The sequence below is a fragment of the Cotesia glomerata genome, linkage group LG4 (genome assembly GCF_020080835.1).
Source record: "Cotesia glomerata isolate CgM1 linkage group LG4, MPM_Cglom_v2.3, whole genome shotgun sequence".
In the NCBI taxonomy this organism is placed as follows: Eukaryota; Metazoa; Arthropoda; class Insecta; order Hymenoptera; family Braconidae; genus Cotesia; species Cotesia glomerata.
Window position 1 is genome coordinate 8044474 of NC_058161.1, and position 22037 is coordinate 8066510.

A 22037-nucleotide genomic window follows, 5' to 3' on the forward strand; every position below is an offset into this window, starting at 1 on the left:
AGTCAAACATCTAAATCGTATTCCTCTAACAGCAATAAAGGTAAAAACAAATAGTACAATTTAATTTAAAGTATCCAATAGGAGCAAAGAAATTTTTTTGTTTTTAAAATTGAAGCTCAAACAATTCTGCGTAGTTAGATATAATTTTATAACAATATATATCCACAGAAAAATATATATGAAAACATACAAGCAAATATATAAAAAATTGATATCCCATTTATATCTAATTTACATGAATTTTCGCCAAATTTTGCATATATGTTTCATTTATGTTGGACGTATCCATTCATATATGCAAAAAATCTTTGAAATTTTCCGAAAATCGGTAAGAGATAATTGGCTTATTCAAGCCGTTAACTTGTCAATTGTAGTCTGTTTTGGATACCAATAATTTATATTTGTTTTATATAAATGAATATATGTAAACATAGGCTAACATATAAGCAAATATTATATAACAAATTTTACACATAAGTATTTGGCAAAAATTTATATAAATTGGATATATTATGTGGGATATAAATTTTTAGTAGATTTCATAGAAATCTAACTATTGCATTGGTCCTCATGACGGAACTTTTGAAAAATTTTGCTATATTTCGACTCAGCTCGTCAAGCGGATTCAGAAAATGCATATGGTTCAAAAGTTCATATATGTATGTATTTTAGGGTGTGCCAAAATGTAACTTCCGTAGAGAACCTTTTAAAATTGGAATTTTAAGTTCCATTTTTAACAGCAGCTGTGTTTGGGCATTTCCTGAGATATTTCGGAGTGAGAGGATTCATTTGATTATTTATAGGATTTTTAACAGGAGATTTAATTGGGCACTTCCGGCCAAATTTTGAATTTTCACCGGAAATGCCTAAACTAAGCTTCTGTTAAAAAATTCTATGAAAATCAAATACTTCGTCTCACCCCAAAATATCTCAGGGAATGCCCAAACACAACCCCTTTTAAAAGCGGAACTCAAAATTCCAATTTTAAAAGGTTCTCCACGGAAGTTACATTTTGGCACACCCTAATATATATATATATATATATATATATATATATATATATATATATATATATATTATAACGGGGTTTTGCCTGACCCGGGGATTTACCAAGCCAGGCTCACCGTTTATATTGGAAATTTTTGGCTTACAAAAAAAAAGAATTATTATTAAAAAAAGGGCGCCAGGAGAATGATCTCCAATTAATTACTACTGCGACTTCGGCTAGCTCTTACCTCTTCCTCAGGGTGGCGGGCCATGTTGAAAAACTCGTCGTTAAAAAATAGGACAGCAAACTAAACGAAAATTCTTAAAATTACTCGAAATAAATTCAGAAGAATTTAACAGAAAAAAATAAGAATTTATTTAACAAAATATACGTCGGAGGTCGATATTAACTTTTAACAAAATTATTAAAACGTCGTAACTTGACGTTTCTCTTAATTTTAAACTAAATTTAAAACGTCGTCACCTCAATTTTATTTCTCACACTCGCATTCATACATCGGCAATCATACTATGTAATGACAGCATTACAAAAAAAAATAATCGTAAAGCGTTGAATCCTCGCCTATTATTTTGTTAATCAAAATATTTTACAAAATTACAACGTGGACTCGAAACGCTGGATTCAACACTGAACAAGAACGTCGGCTTACCAAGCAATTGAGCGTCGTCCTCATCGTAGCAGCTCGGAAAAGCTTCATGCGGTCGACTCGATAAATAAATTATTTAAAAAAAATAAATACTTCAATACAATTTATCAATTAATTTCAAGTGAACAAAATCGCGACAATACTTCGAAATTAACTTTAGGTTGCGGAGCGCGCAAAAGCGCGTCTGAATCCGTCAACAGTCCAGCCTCGAATCCTCTTCCTCATAGAGAAGTACCCGCTTCTTCCTTCGTTGAAGTTGTTGGCGCTAGTTTTCATTTCCATTGGAATTAATCCCCGTCGATAGTTGATCTAGGTCCGTATAACAGTCAACGGACCTCCACGACTGTCTTTAGTCACCTCTACTCCTGCAGTACTGACTAATCAACTGTCATCGATGGTGATCGTCGTATTGGAACGTGCGGCAATGCAGCGTCGATTGTCCTCAGACCTCTCGGGTGCTTACGTCGCTCGGTGCCTCGCTCGCTTCGGTACTCGCTTATTATCGTCGTAGCTCTATCCTTGTCGCTCCAATGCATAGCCTCGTACTCGCTCTGACTTCCTCTGTCTTCGTTACTCGCCCAGCGTTACGTATTTATACAAAATAATTCATAAAAATTAGTAAAGTTTTTATTCATTCACACATAACATTCATGACGTTGGATTCGAGCCTGGAAGGCTATAATACCCCAAGTATTGGGCGTCGAATAAAAATCTACCACGTTACAATATATACATATATATATACAGGGTGTCCCAGAAGTAACGGACGCCACTGTAGCATCTGATAAATAAAATAATTCTGAGACGAAAAGTCCTTAGGCATTTTTTAATCAGACGCATAGATAATTAATTATTAATTAAAATAACGTCCTTTTATGCGTTAGAGAGAGAGCGCTAGTGTCAAGTCAAGTGCGTTCCAACGAAGACGCTTGCACGTGTGAATATGTAAGTAAATATGTGTGACTACGTTAGCTATAGAAACTAGTTAGTCATACAGTTAGTTGTGTCTTTGTTTGGCACATACTTTACTGGACACTGGCGCTCTCTCTCTAACAAATAAAGAGACGTTATTTTTAATTAATAATTAATTATCTATGCGGTTAATTGAAAATGGCTTTTCGTCTCAGAATTATTTTTTTCATCAGATGCTACAATGGCGTCCGTGACTTTTGGGACACCCTGTATATGTATATATATATATTAGGGTGTGCCAAAATGTAACTCCCGTGGAAAACCTTTTAAAATTGGAATTTTAAGTTCCATTTTTAACAGCAGCTGTGTTTGGGCATTTCCTGAGATATTTCGGAGTGAGACGATGTATTTGATTTTCATAAAATTTTTTAACAGAAGCTTAGTTTGGGCACTTCCGGCCAAATTTTGAATTTTCACCGGCATATAATCGGCATTGCCTCTTCTCTAACTTCCGTAATTCTATACGGATCTCAATAAAACGTAAAATACTTATTTTTAGGACGATTTTTGAGGTTAAGTTCTAAGATGAGCCAAATCTGTCGATTAGTTTAGAAATGAGACCAATTCAAAAATTTTCAAAAATCGCAAAAAATTTTCACTTTACCTTATTTCCGTGCAATAACAATGGAACGCGACATCCTATCGGATTTCTGTAAATTGAATTTGAAAGCTTATTTAATAAGCTTCAATTTGTGTACTTATTTATTTCTCCAAATTAAATAGTTTTGGAATAATAGCAATTCAAAAATTTTCAAAAATCGCAAAAATTTTCACTTTTACCGTATTTTTGTGCAATTACAATTGAACGCAATATCTTATCAAAATTCGGCTCCGTAACTTTATTTATCCGTCATAATTTCTCGAGACAAAAATTCCTCATCGAATATTTCTCAAACAAAAATTTATCGCATGCAAAATATTCTCTCTCAAAAATTTCTTGATTGAAAAAACACTCATAGAACAAAAAATTATCTTTCAAAAATTTCTCAAATTTATAATTGAGGATTTATAATTAATGAAGGTTTATAGAATATGTAGAATATGCGAGAAAAAATTATCATATAAAAATTTATTAAATATTTTATTATCACAAAAAAATTATTAATTAAATAAATATTAATTATAATAATAATAATTAATGAATATAAATAATATTAATTAAAAAATATATAAAAAAAATAATATTTAAAAAGATATATTGTACGCAATGCCACGTAAATAATCGATGATAGGACGATCACTGTAACTCTTAACAATGTTTAGTACTCGGCGATTTCTACGATAGTAAACGCTTTTTGAATTGTTGGATTTATCACCCGCAACATATTGCTCCAACCTTAAATCCATTAGGGCCTGCTCATGGCGTAATGAGTCAATAAACGCCCATATACCCAAATGACCATCTTCAGCACGATTTCGTAGACCACCATGTTATCCTTCAACAGGGTTATTTGTACGATGATCACCTCGAATCGTTGCAGAATATTGATTTAATAGCTTAATATCAAACATTGATCCAGTTCTTCCTCGACGATTTAATCCGCCAACCCAAGTTGTTTCAAAATATTCAAGAAGGTCTCTAATTTCATCATCATTATCCTCATAAAACGGTGTTTTGATTAATGCGTCATAAGCTTTGCTACCATCTCCTTCAGGAACAAATGGCAAAGCGTACAACATCCTTAGCTGCACCCTAAATTCACCGTCTCTTACGTACCTTGATCCAAGGTTTGCGATAATCCGCATTTATTATTAAATCGTTTAACGTAGATGGATTATCTGGCATTACTTTTGCTGTTGATCGTATGCGGGATACTGTGCGTCTCAAATTTACACGATTACACAAAACACCAACAGCAGACTTTGATGCACCTCTTAATGAATTTGCAACAATTATACCACTAGGTTCATTTGAAGATACAGCTTTTCGTCGTATTTTTGCTTTGATTTTAGCCGCTTCAATTTTCTCAGGCTCTGGAGCATGACTATGCTTGTTGTGTGTGTTAATTCGATATTTGACCAACACATAAGCTAGTTACCGTATTGTACCCTTTTATCATGGTTGTTGTGTGTGTTTTTAATTTTTATATGAGAAATTTTTGTATGAGAAATTTTTGTCATGATAAAAATACGGAGCCATAAAGAAATTTTTGTATAAGAAAATAATACCGAATAAATTTTGACAATGAGAAATAATGCCTTTAAGAAAATATTGTAAAAGAAATTATTGCTGAGAATTTATGTCGCGAGAAATTTTTGCTTGAGAAAAAAGAGACGGTCACCTCAAAATTCTATAAATGGCATCTGAAAGCTTATTAAATAAGCTTTAATTTGTGTACCTTATTATCAGTCTAGGCCAAAAATCACCTGATTTCTCAGACAGATTTAATGAAATTTTACTTTTGCATTCGTTTTGACGTCTTTGTTGTTTAATCAAACAGAAATTTATTTTTTTTTTTTTCGTATGCAACCCTAGTAGTATTTTTATTATTCACCATGAAATCTACTTCCATTTCGGCTGCCGAATGGCCTTTTTTTATGTACTTGTTTATATGTTTTTATGTATATTTTTTCCATGGATGCAATAATATAATAATAATATTTAACATGAAGATATATTGTTTGATCCGATACCTGATTAGCTTTGAGGAATACAAAGTTATGTGAGGAACATGACGATGTTTCGAGTAATAAAATGAAGAAAAATAAATATAAGGTAAAAGCCCCAATTATTGACGCTATAAGAGACAAAGTTATGATTTGATTTTTTTTAAGCAATCAAATATAAATATCGTTGAATTTTGTTTATGGTAATGTCTTAAGTAAAGTTTTAACTAATCAATTTCTTTTTTTAAAATGATAATCAGTGATATTTACTAATTAATTTTAAATAATTAAATAGATGATCTGGATACACCAATTATTGACGGGTTAAAAAACTGATTGATCTAAATATTGACGTACCGTAACCCCAATTATTGATGTCCCTACTGCGCATGCGTCGAATCATTTGGTTATATTTTTATTTATCAAAACTTGATATAAAGTAATCAATATTATTAAAGTTAATTAATAATAATTTCCATGAATGATTAATTATTATTAAAAATATAACAATTTATTCAAAAACTTATTTAACACCAAAACACACCGAGTTATTTGACAGTTTAAAGCCTTGTATATAATCGCGTAACGTATTTTATACTTAAAAAAAAAGGCGTCATAGCGCTGTTGACTGGCTGTCAATATGGGATTCACCATAAAAATTATGAATTAGTTATTGACTCCCATTATTTAAATATTATAAAGCATACAATTAATTTCGATTATTTAATTTTATAAATATTTCATGTACTGTTAATTAAAAAAAAAAATAGATCATATAATTACATGAAAAAATTAATTTAAAATCGGCAGTTAAAAAAAATGCTTTTCTAACCAAATTTGTTAAGAAAATAGACGCTCGTAAGCTGATTTGATGAACTGGTGCGAACTTTATTTTTTTTCAATAATTAACATTTAATATTTTGAAGTGAAAATGATTTTTTTCAATTTTTTAATTAATTAGAATTTAATAAAAATTTATTTGATCGTTATTTTTATTACAGATAATTTAATATATTTAAAGATAATTTAGGGTGTCAATATTTAGACCCCCGTCAATAATTGGGGCTTTTACCTTAAATCTTAAAAGATTTTTGCAGTTCTTTTTTCTGGTAAGGGGAGGGGGAGGGTTCTGTCAAGTTAAGCTACCCACCTTATACAAATTCTTCTACTTGAATTTATATCTATAGATATAACCAAGTCGTTCATCGTGCTGTCTAATCATGTTTCAGGAAGAAAAATAGCGGATTGTTAACAAATATAAAACTGGAAGATTATTTTCATTATTTGATCGTATGAAAGCATTTCAATTATGAATCTTATGAAAAATTACTTAGTAAGTTTTTATGAAATTTTTATATTTTAAAATGTATTTAAAATTTCTCAAACTTTACTCAGTAAATTATTGTGTTGAGCCTTGAAAATTCGTGTTAAAAGTAACCGCAGTTAATTAAGTTAAAGTTATTGAATATACATTTATTAGATGAAACTTTAAATAAGTATTGGCTTATTAAATTTCTGTAAGCTTAAAAAAATTTTTTAAAATAACCTCAATGATTCAATTATAATATTTACTCGGAAGAAAAAAAGTTTAAGATGAAAATGTTATTAAATGTGTACTGAAAAGTTTTAAAACAGTACCTTACTTTTTCTTTCTAAATACGATGCTATAGAATTCAGTAGCTAAATATTAAAAAAACAAAGTTAAAATAAACTTAAAATAATATTTATTATAGAACGCATATTTTTTGTTCATAATATTTAATTATATTTAACTTATAAATGTTTACTTTTTATAAAAGTCGTATAAACAAAAATATATACAAATGTAGTGAATAAGTTCAGAGAAAGAGGCGGATAGTTGTGTATAAATTTTCGAAGAACCCTCTCGGGATGTTACGATGCTGGCGCATAACATTGTAGTTTCACTAGAAGCAACCTTGTTATTTCTGCGGCCTTTTGGCTTTAAGTAGTTACTTTCGCCTAGTAATACCGCGATTTTCTCTTCCACATTCTGGGTATAATTTTGTCTTTAGAGACAAAAAAAAACGTTTTTATTTTCTAACTTTTTCTTTCTCTTATTTTCGCCCTGGAGCTAAATATGTTCTTTGCAGATTTCAGGTTAATTAGAATAAAATTAATTAAAATAAAAGCTAATGGACTTCATTTTTCATTCAATGATTTTTTATTTCTTTACCTAAATTTAAAATAGATGGTCTGATGAGAAAGGAATATAAAAATGGAGATAAAAAGTTTAAATGGACTCGATAATTGCCTCGCTTGAGGCTAAAAATAAAGTATGAATAGAACTAAAAAAAATAGTGAATCAAGTAGTTGCACAAAAAAAATATATATACATGTGTACACCGAATAATCGTAGAGAGTAGTTTAAAAAGGAAATTTTAAAAATGGACTGACGTATATTTTTCTTCGGAAATGGGAAAAAGCCTAGTTTTAACGCTAAAAGCAAATATGACATGTCACTCTCCAAGTATTTCTACGGGCAAGAGAGTGAGGTCGATGGGGAGAAGAATGAAGAGAAGGAGGAAGGGCATCTAGTGCATAGGCATTGTGTTCCTTCAAGTTTCTTCGAGTTGAGAAATTTAACCCACTTATACGCTTAAAGAAGCACAAACATGACATTTTGTGAATTTCACTTTTTTTTTTGTCATCTACCAAAAAAGTAGATGTCAAGCTTTATATTGTGAAAATGCTTCATATACTTTTTGTCGTTCAGGAACTTAAAAGTTATTATGAGTTTTTTTGTCAATAACAATCTCTAAAAATACTTATTGTACTCAATTTATTTTCGTTTTAACTTTTGGCTGAGAAAATTGGAAATGTTGAGCTTAAAAGTAGCGGGGAGTTCTAAGGACGACCTACAAGTGCCTATCCATTGACGACTTGAGTGTCTAAACATTCTAGTTACAGTACGCATCATCCATACATCGTTCTTATTTTTATCATTTTAGAGTTTGGTTTTTTATTTAGTAAAGAGATGTTTTATGCATTTGTTATTGTAAACTTTTACTAGTTTTATCGCTTCTGTATTTCAACTGTGAGAATTTTTCCTCATGCTCAATTTAAATTACTAATAATTTTCTTTTTTTCAAATGTCGATTAAAACGTTTTATTTTTCCTTAATTTTATTTCCAATTAATAATTTTTTTTACTTTTCACTTGATTTAAACCTATAATCTGTTGAAATTTTTCATCAAAGACACTCAAATTTTTGTGATCTAACCATTTGAAAAAAAAATCATAAAAATAACGACACTGTAACAATTAACGAAAAGAAAACAATTCCAATTTTTGTCTAATCGAGCATAGAAATAAAAGTTATGTGTATTGCACGACTCATGATGCGAAGCATCAGAGAGTGCTTTACGATCGAAAAATTTTTTTCGCCTCATTTTGGCGGCTATTTTTGTTATTATAGCCTTGTTAGTTCACGGATTCAAGATATTTTGCATACTATTGTCGAGATAATTTAATGGAGATTAATTTCATACTTTTTAAAAATTGATTTACTGCAATAGAATTGGAAAAAAACACCAAAATAGGTCAAAAAATTTTCCTGTCCGTTATGTGTGAAACCCGGAAACACTGTAACTTGTGAAAAAATTCATTATTTGAGTTAAATTTTTTTTTTTTAATTCTAATCGACGATTGTAGGTCACTGAATGCGAATGGTTAATTGATTCAGTGTCGTTTAATTACAATTAATAAAAAACGAAAACTACAAGACTGTATATCTATATATATCCACGTAAAATTAACCTGGATGGTAATACATCTATATCTATAGATATTATGTACATTTTATTCCACCAGGGGCGCTTGTGCAGTACTTTCCTACTACAGCTGTTTTTTCGGCAATTAATTTTGAACGACTTAAGTTTTTTTTTTTTTTTTTATATTTCATAATTAAATGAGCATTATGAGTCGTGCACTTTTGGATTTTCCAAACTTTCTTTTTTTATCTTTATTATCACGCAGCACCTAGCCTTAAGTAGTAGAAGTATCCATTAACAAGAAAAGATATTAATTAGACAAACAAAGAATATTTGCATATTTAAACTTTTGAGCAGTATTATATTTTTTATATATCTGTAGAATTAAAGGAGTTAATAGACTAGAGAGTATATTCCAGCGTCGACAAATCAACATCATTATACACTCCCTCGGGTGTCATTCTAAAGGGGGTGTAAAAGCAAGCACGGCTCGAGATCGTTGGCGTCGTTCGCGTCGCTAGGCGTTCCAATTTCAAGGATTTATATATGTGGATGTACAAGCTAAGTGCGAGAAGCTAGACCAGACGTGCCTGCCTGCCAGTGTGCACCGTGAGAATATCAGGAGTAAATAGTTTGCGAGGATTGTCGTGGCACAATTGAAATTTACTTGGCAGCGAATCCGCGAGGCTTTGAAATTACGCGATAAACAGAATTAAATAACGTCTCATTTACACATTTGTCGATTTTATTTTTATTTATTAAATTTTGGAAAAATTTTTTCACAGGGATTTTAGTATTTCTATAAAAAAATTTTTGGTATGACCTTACAATATACATGACCATTTTTCACATTTTCTCCAACTAAGTTAACTTTCGGCAATAACTTTTCTTTAAAATTATTAATTTTGATTGCAGGAAATTGAAATTGATTTTTATTTTAGAACTCAATATCTCAAATTTAAGTCACTTATAATGAGACGGTTCAACGATCATGCGCCCTCTGGCGGAGATACTAGGCATAATATGGGCATATCACATATTAAAAATTATATATCGGCATATCCGACTATATCAGGTCATATGAGAAAAATTTTCCAAGAGTACTATTAATAAAAATAGACGCCTTCGACAAAAATAACAAAACTTCAGAAATCAATCGATAATTTTATACCAACAAGACATAAAAAGAAAAGAAATTGATGTCTATTTGAAAGTTGCTACTAAATGTGATGTATAAAATAAGAGGTATTATTTAAAAAGTAATCCCTGGATGTCAGTTGACAAATTTTCCCACGATTGGATAGGATTTAAGAGATTTTGAAATAGTTGTACCAGAAGCTTTCAATTCTTTTAGGAATATCGGCAAAGGGCCAAAGCTTTAGAAAAGGTTGTTGTAAGTTTAAGCCACATTCAAATTTAAAGCCCCCGAGATGTAGGGAAGTGAGCAACCAGCATCGCAAACGTATATAGTTTCAGGCCCGAAACTCGGATGGGTTGCTCGTTGTTCGCTGTCTCCTTCCACAACAACATTATACTCAAACTACTCGGGTCTTTTACTCCCTCTGCCACCCCTCTGTCCTGACTGGGATTTGGGGCTTAAAGCTTCCGCTTGCTTAGCCTCGATGGAATTACATCTTATCCTTCTTCATTTTCATCCTCAGTTGACCTTTATATATACTTATACTTTCATACTTACATTTATAAACTTATCTTTCTTATACTTTACTAACACTTTAGTATTAACTCAAGTTAAGTGACGAAAGATTTTTACTCACTGGGATTTAAAAGTATCGGTATTATTTCACACTTTAGATTATTTCTTTAAGTACTTTCAATTTTTATTATAAGTTTTCGAATTCTGAAGGTGTTGAAAGGTCATTTAAAAGGGATCACCTGACTCAGATCTGATTGGGTTTTGTTTTTTTAGTCGTTAGAAAGGTTATTAAAGAAAAAAAATCTCAAAAACGGTTGACTTTTCAAGCCATCCCTGAAGCTTTTCGCTATATTCGAGCTCACACCTCATCGAACGTTTTGCGGCAATCAACGTTTTTTTTAGGTCAAAAACTGATGGGATTTTGGGATTTAAAAAGTGATCGGTACAGCAGTCTCTTTGGAATACTGCAAGCCGCGTTTCGATCAGTCAAGCCGATCAAAAGTTATAAGAGGTTTACATACACACATACACATACACGGAGAAAAAAATTTTGCTATAGGAACTCTATAGTAGTTAGTTAGTTGTAAAAAGTTCCAGTAGGTTAACATTTTCTTATGGTAACAATACCGTTTGGCTCCTGCAACTCTACATTGTTGAGCTCTGAGAGCTAAACGTTATTTACCTCTCACAACTCTACAGGATCGTTCTGAGACCATAACAAATTTTTGGCAGTCTGATTAATAATTTTTTTTACGATTTAGCATTGATAATTTAATAAATAAATGCGACAGAACGAATTTATATTTCCAACAATAATTGTATATGACAAATAAGAATAGTACTATGATAGAAATAAAATAATAATAGAACTTATATTACAAATAAAAATTATTTGTAAAATAAAAATATGGTCGTCACAAAATTATCTTATTTTCTTGATTATATTAATAAATATTGGACATAAAATCACTACCGTATATGCACAAGAAAAGATAAATAAACGAAAACAAATTTTATTTTGTGTTAAATGGGGTCTTTTGAATGTATTCCGATAACTTATTACTTATCACAATATATTCAACTAATAAATTTAATTAACAGTCACTGCAAATGAACCTTGAAAAACCACAAATACAAAACTGTTCTAACGAAATTCAATTTGACAAAAAAAGCCTATTTCCTTAAATAAATAAACTGGAAACTTAATTGTCCTCATATATTTTTAATAATATGGATGAGTAACAAAATAATTCTGTTTGTCATTTTAGAAGGTTATGAAATATGTCAGCGCACTCCACTACTGCGCAACGTAGGGCGCTCCCAACTATACCGTTTGGCTCTGAGAACAATCCCGTAGAGCTCTGAGAGCTCAACAACATTGAGTTATCAGAACTAAATAACATTATGTTACTGCACTGATAAAAAAATTGACTTGACTCAAGAGCCAAACTCTTGAACCAAGAATTCCATTTTGAAGAAAATGATTTTCTTGTGTCAAGAGAATAAATTCTTGACTGAAGAAAATTTTCTTCGACCAAGAATAATTTCTTGGCTCAAGAATTTATTCTCTTGACTCAAGAAAATCATTTTCTTCAAAATTGAATTCTTGGTTCAAGAGTTTGGCTCTTGAGTCAAGTCAATTTTTTTATCAGTGTGTAACTCTACAACGAATAGTAAACTGTGTATAGTTGTGGTAACTCTACAGTTAGGTTACCAGAACGAAATTTTTTTTTCCGTGTAGTGATATGCTCGTAGAAATAGTCAGAATAGCTTGCTAGGTCCTCAAAATGTAGAGATCTGATGAGAGCTCGATTTTCAAAAACCGGGATAAAACCAATAACTTTTCAATTTTTTGAAAATTATTCAAAATATTTTTTTTGCGTGATTTTTAAATCTAATTTCTAGATTTTTAATAAATTTTTACTTCAGTACATCACTTTACATGTTAAAAAAATTTAAATTAAATGCAGTGAATCACATCAAAATCGAACGACTCGACCAAAAAATATCGCTATCCGAAGATCTCGAAAATGTATGAAAGTTAAATTTTTGGCAAATTTGACAATATGTATAGCAGAAAGTATCAGGGATGGCCTTTAGGGTTAACTATTTGCGTAATTTTTTAAAATTAATAATATAAATACAAACTCGGACGATCGCAAGGTTAAAAACAAGTATCATCGTGGAAATATATAATTGATAATAATTTGTTTACCATAATAATAATTAATTATAATATTAACTCGCGAAACAGAATAATTTAATCCAGGAAATAATATTAAAGTATTAATATCACAATAAATATGAACAAAGCCGTGATGTTAATTAAATTATTATTATTTTAAATTATAATGCTGAGTGAAATTCTCGGTAGATTATAGTACTTACTAAAACATTTCCAGTTGTAGAAGTACATTGTCAAGTCCAAGAAGATTGCGTGCTTTTGCCAGCAAGTGCATGTATTAAGCTCATGTCATACACACACCCACACAAAGAAGAATTCAACTCTGAATTATTCGCTTTTATAAGGAATTCCATTCAAAGCGTAATACGATGAATTTGTCTTTAAAATAAGATATGCCATCATCAGTATAGATATCTCTACACAATGTTGGCTCAAGATGATCATTATTATACGTAGTGGAGGGCTAAAAAAATATTAGTACTTCAGATCTCATGAAATTTTTTTTTATTTATTTGAGAAAATATTTTTTAACTTCCCGCTAAGAAAATCGAAGATTTTCAAAAATCGGGAAGTTATTGTTTTCACCCCGTTTTGCAAAAATCGAGTTTTCATCAGATCTCGACGTTTGAAGGTCACAGGAAGCTTCCCTGACTATCCCCGCGAGGTTGTCACGGTGTCTGTATGTGTATGTGTATGTGTGTGTGTGTGTGTGTGTGTGTGTGTGTGTGTGTGTGTGTGTGTGTGTGTGTGTGTGTGTGTGTGTGTGTGTGTGTGTGTGTGTGAAAGTATGTGAACCGCTTATAACTTTTGAACGGCTTGACCAATTTCATCGCGGTTGGTGCCATTCAAAAGGGCTTGACTAAACTTAGATTTTGAAAACTATTTGGACCGATTCAGATCAATAGAATTTGAGAAATCTTAAAAAAATTGAAAAAAAAATTTTTTTCAAATGTGGTTTTTTTGGAATAACTTTTAAACGGCTTAAAGGTTCAATTCCAAAAACTAATCAGCTCTAAACCTCAAAAAACCACGTCGATCGCCACCAGTCCGGTCAAAATCGGTTGATTCGTTCGAGAGATATCGTGAACGAAAGAAAACCGAAAAAAGTGTTTTTTCGGAATAACTCCAAAATTCCTAGCGCGATCAATTCAAAATTTGAGATTCTTTGTGAGGCTTAAAAAACTGCGTCGAATGCTTCTAACCGCGTAAAAATCGGTTTATTCATTCAAAAGTTATTGCGATTTAAAAATTCAAAAAATAGTGTCATCAAATCTCTATCAGACTTTTGAGCTCGAAGAGCTTTAAAGCATAAGAAAGCAATCTCTTTGAGCTCGGAGAGCTCAAAATAACCCATAAATTGTATTTTTGAGCTCGAAGAGCTCAAAAACGTCATTGGTGCAATTTTAAGCGCCTAAGTATGGAATTAGCGGGAAGTTGCAGGGATGGCCTTCAGGGTCAACCGTTTTCCTAATTTTTTTTTAAGAATTTTAAAGTTTAAAAAGGTATTTACATCTGTCTTTCAATATTTTAAAAGCATTTTGAAGAAAATAATTTTTGGAGTACCTCATTTTGGCCTTCCCTCTGTGCTATATTATTGATTTATCGTCAACTCTGGATTAAAGATTATCTTAATACCAGCGCAGAGGTAAAGGTATATTAGGTATACCTTCAACCATCTCAAAGAGATCATATGATCGCACATTTGTTCAGAAATCCCCTAGGATCGTAGGTCAAAAGCAATCACGATATCTCTAAGCTTACGATCTTTTTGCTACACCCCTTTCTATATTCTAACTAATCTACTCATTTTGATAATGGTCTATATATCTTAATCTCTATCATTATTACCCATTGAAACTTTCGTAACAATTATGAGGATAAATTATACAGGTATACTACTAAAGTTTACACGACCTAATTTTACCGTAAACAAAGTTGTTATTTCACTCTTATTTTTGTTATTTTTGACAATTCAAACAGCATAAGCATAAAAATTCAAACAATATGCTAGTTTTTGTTTTGGTAAAATTATTTTTATTTTCGAAATAAAAGGAACTTTTTTAGACCTTGGAAGGCCATTTTATATGTATTGTTAAAATTGATTATAGAGTGACAGATACTTGACTAATATTGAATCAGATATAACTGCACTCTGGAAGATATTCAGAAGAGTGGACAATATTGTTTTTTTGGTAAATATTTTTTTAATAAATGGTAAAAAATCGATTGATCAAAAAGTCTCAATATTATTTTGAAAAATTTTTAAAAAAAAGATTGTAATATTCAACTTTTGTTTTTATTTTTTTACCTCGCATAAATGTAGGAGTCGTACAATCACGTAGTATGATTTTACCGTATACATTTAGGCGTGGATAGTTACTCTGTCTCATATATGTTAAACCAGCACATGAATAATACTCAATTTCAACGTCGATTGTCTTTAATGTTCCACCCAAAGCTTTTCATTACTGTTAAACATAAATTAAAACTAATTAAAGATAAATTTTTAACTATGCATCAGTTTAGTTACGATAATTAGATAATCTGATTAACATTAAAGATTAAAAGTTTTCTTAGTAAAAGTTGGATCAATCTTAAAGTGAATTCATTACAATATAAATAGTTGTAAAGTTTAATTCAAGTAGTTTGAGAATTAACGCAATATGTATGGAGATGAACTACTTTGGATGGTTTATCGAGTTAATGAGGCGTAAGCGTATATATGGGGTTTCTGTATTAAAGGAAGTGTGGATTCCGGTAATGCTAGCAGCGGTGGTATAGCTCGTAGTGTTGGGTTTAGTTGCTTTTCAGGATTGTGAGCTGGATGTCGGAAAGTTGTGCTTGTAAATCACAAGCAGACGACTTTTGGAGGATGAGAAGGAAATGGGTAGACGTACTAGAGAATGAGAACGAGAAAGAAAGAGGGTGATGGTAGCAATAGTAGTGTGAGTGCAAGATGAAAGGTAGAAAACAAAGTTACAACCAAGTTCTCAGTCCGTGGCTGGATTTTCTCTGTCACACTACAAGACATTGTTCGTATAAAAGGTTATGTCGGTGTTATTTGTGTGTGAGTGCATAAGATGTACGTTGAGATACAGGGTAAGTATGCCAGTAAACTTCGTCAAAGTTTTTATCGCATACCAGGCATCGTGCTTCGACATACAGAAGGAAACTGTGTCGTACACGTCAGTAAAATAGATCATAGATATTTGTTATATTTTCTCCAACACTATTTCACTCATAGATAAGGTGAAAAAACATCGGCTGCCCATACTTTTCTGTACCAATAAAAAAGTTATTATCTTCGAGTTAATAAATATTATTATACTTTTATAGTTTTTTAAGATACAGCTCTTGCCCAGTACTTCAATAAAATTTTTTACAGCGGATTTTTGTAATTTAATACTTACCGCACATACCCATACACATCACTAAATTTTTATTAGTGACTAGCTGTCAGACCTGGCGTTGTACGAGTAACATTGATTTTCCCGTTAAAAATAACTTAGTTTTAAACAACATTGAAAAAAAAAACAACTTGATCAAGGAAAAAAATTTTTTTTTTAAATTTTAAGATATTCAGTTAATAAACTTTCGAATCAAACAATAAAAATTCTTAGATGAAGAGCAAAAAGTCTTTTTCAAACTAAATACATACATACATCACCTAAGAATTTTTTTTTTCATAGACAAATATATACAGTCACATTTGTTGAAAATATTACCGTTTGCATTATAAAAGTTTTTTTCGTTATTTAATTATATTTAAATCTATAATTTAAGAATCATTGATCAGTAAAATCACAAAAATTAATTTTTTTTTGCTTATTTCGCGATTTAATCCCTAGTAGAAATGAAATCGAGGTTTTGGCTAGTAACTGGCCAGTTCAACTAGACTTGCCAGTTACTGGTTGAAATCGAGTGAAAACTTGATTATTTCTACTAGGGATGGTAAAAACAATAATATTAAATATCATAAATTTCTTGATTAATTTATTATAATTACTTTCACTCTTTATTAAAACTTGAAATAAAAAAAGTTGAATAAAAAAACTCAAAATTACCGATCAATTTTTTTTTATTTATTTTGAAATACTTTATAAATTAAAAAATTTATTCAATTTATAAAAGCTATTTATCGTTTAAATCAAAGTATAAAAATAAATAAGTATGACTATTGATTGAATTTACATACACATTTGCATATAAAATGTATGCGTCATACATAGGTTGTATCAATTGGTATAAAATCAATAGTGAAAAAACTTTGCTGGCTATTTGCAATATTAATCAATTAGCACTTTATTTATTTTTCCCGACAACTAGCGTACAAAAAAAGTCATGTAAAAAATTATTATTTTCTCGAGATAGTTTGTTCTTTGTCTATAGAACCTGGTTGGCTTATTACAAACGCATAGATAGGACAGTACTGCACTTGGTTGGTCACCGCAAGATATAACGTGATTAATCGCTGTGATTAATTGGGATTCCTTGTTGTCGCCGAGACAAGGTGAGAAAGAGCTAAGTGACAATACTGTTATAGAAATTCATTTGACTAATTAAACTCTACTTTGCAATTAATTATCATTTATCTTATAATAATTACAAAAGATATTAATCTTTTTATAACGACAAATTTTATAATAAATCAAGTTTTTTTCATTAATTATAAATTATGATTAGTCAACTTTGCCCGCAAAAAAATAAAATACTTGAGACGAAAATTTATAGAATATTTTTCTTCATTTTAATTAATATTTAACTCTTATCTAATCAATAAACCATTTATAATAGGTTTTGTACTTTAATAGCCACTTTATAAGTAATATTCTAACGATTGCATTTCAAAATAGGTCAAGAGTACTTTAATAACTTTTATTTCGATTGCTCACGAGCAATAATCCCAAAATATAAAGAAAAAAATATAGATTTTTTCAAAGTCACTTCATTTATTTCTCTAGAGTTTTTTCTTAATAATTTTCAAATTGCTTGGTATTTTTTAATAATACGGGTTTATTGGATTAAATTAAATAACAATATTATTATCCGAGGTATATTGACGTCTCTAAAAAAATTATAAGTGAGTTTCTCGTTGGGTGATATTGAAAAATAGAATTAATCTTGAGAATTTAATCGTGGTGGAATCTGAAAGCCTTTACCAAGCTTCATTGCTTCCTTCCTTAGCCCCCGACTATCTTGTCTGGCAACGGGAATGTAATTGCGAGCGTATTCTGTGTATGGCATGATGAAATTGATATTAGAAGTGGAATCTCTAGGATATTATCCGGTCTCTTTGATTGTTATAAGTGAAATGTCAAAGACATTAAATACATATTAAAAATTATTGTCATAATTTTGTTAATTAAACATGTTTTATAAATTATATATTGCTAATACTTAAAAAAATGGTTTATCAATTAATATGATTAAATTTATTTTTACTAATTTTCTATACTGACAAGTTCATCCCTACATGTAATTAATTATGAATTGAGAAAAACTCAATCAAAGATAGTATTCACCCTAAAATCTAAGTTAAAAGTATATGATTGTGTTGCGGAGTTATAGATAACTTATGATGTAGTTATACAGGTTGTCCTAGAAGTAACGGACGCCATGGTATCGTAGAAATAATATTACTACTAAACCAATACTTCATTCTATTTTATTTAAATAAGAGGTATGTACCGTGAAATAATATTTTCTATCATGTTCTGTAAAATAATATACGATATGATCAGTTAAACAATGAGAAACCACCATCCATGCTCTTAAAGTAAATTTCGAAGAAAGCAGTGTTTTGTAACTACATAATATATAAATTTAAGACTTCTAATGATTCGGGAAGTTATGAGTTTTCACCAGACTTCAAAAAAAAGTTTCCATATAATTGCGTTTAAGGCAAATTTATGGCTTACGATTATATCATAATCAAAACAAAAAAAAATTAGGAAAACGGTTGACCCTGAGGGCCATCCCTGCAACTTCCCGCTACTTTCGTAATTAAGCGCTCAAAATTGCACTTATTACGTTTTTGAGCTTTTCGAGCTCAAAAATATAATTTTCGTGTAGTTGTAAGCTCTCCGAGCTCAAAAGTCTGATAGAAGTTTAATAAAACATTATTTTTTGAATTTTCAAACCGCAATTCAATAACTTTTGAATGAATGTACCGATTTTCACGCGGTTGGCGCCATTCGTCGCAGTTTTTCAAATTCTATTTCACTTTTTTTCGATTTCTTTCATCAACGATAACTCACGAACGAATTAACCGATTTTGACCGGCTTGGTGGCGATCGACGTGGTTTTTCGATGTTTAGAGCTGATTAGTTTTTGGAATTGATCGGTCGAGCCGTTTAAAAGTTATTAAAAAAAAAACCACATTTAAATAAATTTTTTTTCGCAGTTTTTTTAAGACTTCTCAAAATCTATCAGTCCGAATCGGTCCAACGTATTTAAAATCTAAGTTTAGTCGAACCCTTTCGAATGGCACCAACCGCGATCGAATCGGTTAAGCCGTTCAAAAGTTATGAGATGTTTACACGCATGCATACACACACACACACACACACACACACACACACACACACACACACACACACACACACACACACACACACACATACAGACACCATCGCGGGAATAGTCAGGGAAGCTTCCTAGGACCTCAAAACGTCGAGATCTGATGAAAACTCGATTTTCGAAAAGCGGGGTAAAAACAATAACTTCCCAATTTTTGAAAATTTTCAATTTTCTTAGCGGGAAGTTAAAAATTAGGAAAACGGTTGACCCTGAAGGCCATCCCTGCAACTTCCCGCCAACTCTATACCTAAACGCTTAAAATTGCACTTACACGGAGAAAAAAATATCGTTAGAATAAGGATACGTATCGTTATTCTGACTATACGCCGTATAGTCATTTTTTTTAGAGATATACGCTGTATAGCCACTTCAGCCAATTCAGCTATACAGCGGATCATCAAAATGACGATCCATATCATTATCTTAGCGTTACATTTAGTTAATTCAACTGTACAGATCCTCACGTTAACGAAACAGTTACCTGTTTTGACGAAACTACATATATTTACAAGAGCTATTCTCTGTATGCTTTTAAGTCAAACAAATAAATCCTTAAATCAGAAATCCGGATCGTTATTTTAAGGAAACGTCATTTGAAGATACGTTGGATAGTCATTTTAACAATATTTTTTTGTCCGTGTATGACGTTTTTGAGCTCTTCGAGCTCATAAATACAATTTGTATGTTATTTTGAGCTCTCCGAGCTCAAAAAATAGCTTTTGTGTACTTTTGAGCTCTTCGAGCTCAAAAATTTGATAGAAGTTTGATAAAACGCTATTTTTTGAATTCTCAAATCGCAATAACTTTTGAACGAATGAACCGATTTTCACGCGGTTGGTGGCATTCGACGCAGTTTCTTAAGCTCCATGAAGAATCTTCAAGTTTAAATCGATAAAACGAAAAATTTCGGAGTAATTCCGAAAAAACACTTTTTTCGGTTTTCTTTCGTTGACGCTATCTCTCGAACGAAGAATATATGGCGAGGCTTTCGCCTAAGAGGCCGTTTCCTGGGCTCAAAAGAGCTATACACGCACGTATATCTATCCTACCCTCACATAGGAAATACACAGCCAAGTTTGCCGGCAAGGAAAAACCCTGCCCTCAAGCATTTACGCTATCATAGGGCAGATGTGAATTGAGTTGAATTTAATGTCAATCTGTCCTCGTACTTAGTTAACTGTATCAACCCATTCAACGACTGCGTTAGCCTGATCGGTAATATAATGACAACTCGACCAGTTACCAGCGGGGCCCATGCGGGGAGGTGCAGCCGTAAGACCTGTTTGAGCCATAACACTTATCCCCCTTACAAGAGTCTTGTTTGTTCGTCTGTCTAGTCTAGTCCCCGAATCTTTGAGCTTACCTGCGTTGCCAAATAATTTTGACAACGTCACGAGGCCTTGCTCAGATATCTTTCGAACGAATCAACCGATTTTGACCGGATTAGCGGTGATCGACGTGGTTTTTCAAGCTCAAGCGCGGATTAGTTTTTGGAGTTGATCGATGAAGCCGTTTAAAAGTTATTCCAAAAAAAACCACTCTTAAAAAAATTTTTTTCCGATTTTTTTTCAGATTTCTCAAAATTTCTCAAAATCTATCGGTCCGAATCGATTCAAATTCATAGGAAATCTAAGTTCGAGGGAACTTTTTAGAACGCCGTTTGGTAGATTCCGATCGGTTCAATCGTTTAAAAGTTATAAGCGATTCACATACTTACACACTCACACACACACACACACACTCTGCATGCTGGATACAGCCGGTAAGATACTAGAACGTATAATCCACCAAAGGATAGAAGCAGTTGTCGATCCACTCTTAGCAGACAATCAGTACGGATTTCGGAAAGGACGATCAACCCTGGACGCGATCAACCTGGTTGTCGGTATAGCCAAAGACGCAATCGCCGGTACCAGTTGGAAGGGGGGAACGAGGAAATATTGCCTGGTGGCAACTTTAGACATAAAAAATGCCTTCAACTCCGCCAACTGGGATTACATCATGCAAGCTCTTCAAGAGATGAACGTACCAGGATACCTACGAAGAATAATCGCTAGCTAATTCACAGATAGAGTCCTGAGATATGACACGAAGAATGGTCCAAAGGAGTATGATGTTACTGGAGGTGTATCGCAGGGTTCTGTTCTCGGTCCACTTCTCTGGAATGTCATGTACAACGGATTGCTGAGACTGAAACTACCAAGAAATGTCAAACTGGTAGCGTACGTGGACGACGTAGCCGTAGTAATCGTCGCCAAGCATCTTGATGAGATAAAACATATGTTCGCTATCACCTTTGAGCGAATTAACCAGTGGATGGACACAGTAAATCTACAACTGGCTAAACAGAAGACCGAGGCTGTACTTATCACTAGCAGAAAAGTGGTGGAAACGATCAATCTAAACGTCGGAGACCAAGAAATCACATCCCAACCATTCATTCGATATCTGGGAGTGATGCTCGATGCCCGACTTAACTTCAAACAACAAGTTGAACACGTGAACGCCAAAGCATCAGCAGTAGTAGCCAACCTAGTACGATGGATGCCCAACATCGGTGGCCCGAAGCAGACAAGGAGGTCATTGCTATCATCAGTAGTTACATCGGTCCTCACATTTGGTATATCCATTTGGGCCGACGCACTTGAGATTCA

At 32.0% G+C, this 22037-nt stretch overlaps 1 protein-coding gene across 7 annotated transcripts in view; it reads left to right on the forward strand.

Moving 5' to 3' along the window:
• LOC123264275 overlaps positions 1-22037 on the forward strand; it is a 175176-nt gene that overhangs the window by 21254 nt on the left and 131885 nt on the right. Inside the window, exon 1 of one of the 7 annotated variants that reach the window (XM_044727490.1) lies at positions 15880-15903. The exons of 5 other annotated variants lie outside the window; for them this stretch is intronic. The gene's annotated coding sequence lies outside the window, so the exon portion shown is untranslated. Of the gene's footprint in view, positions 1-15879; positions 15904-17290; positions 17315-22037 lie in introns of those variants that run through there. One more of the 7 variants, XM_044727489.1, reaches the window with a different exon arrangement.